Here is a 484-nt window from a genome sequence, read left to right as displayed (position 1 = left end):
ATGGCTTCTATAATTTATTTATATAATATATTTGATACTTTTTTGAATGTTAAATATAATATTTTATAAAGTTTATATTTTTATTTTATCTCAAGAAAAATATGTTTTTGTTCTTTTTGAAATTATTATTTTGTATGGATATATTGACCATTTTTGCTTTGTTTTTTATATTTTCGTTATATTTTGACATGTGAAGGGAAACTATTTATACTTTTATCACATTTTGTAAATACTATCCAGGCGGTTTCCATTTGCATTGAGTATCGATTTTGAGCACAAGCAGCAGGTATAATAATAATTTGATTGCCAAACTCGGCATGAGCAAAAATTTTTCCTTGGTGTCCTTTCAAAAATATAAAATATCCAAAACTGGTTTAAAATTTTTTTTTTTTTTTTTTTTTTCTTTACTAATTTTATATATTAACAAATATTTGATAAGTTAATAAAAATATTTAATCAATATACCAAAAATTTATTCTACACT

This window comes from Hydra vulgaris, chromosome 02 (assembly GCF_038396675.1).
Source record: "Hydra vulgaris chromosome 02, alternate assembly HydraT2T_AEP".
In the NCBI taxonomy this organism is placed as follows: Eukaryota; Metazoa; Cnidaria; class Hydrozoa; order Anthoathecata; family Hydridae; genus Hydra; species Hydra vulgaris.
This window is presented reverse-complemented; position numbering follows the sequence as displayed.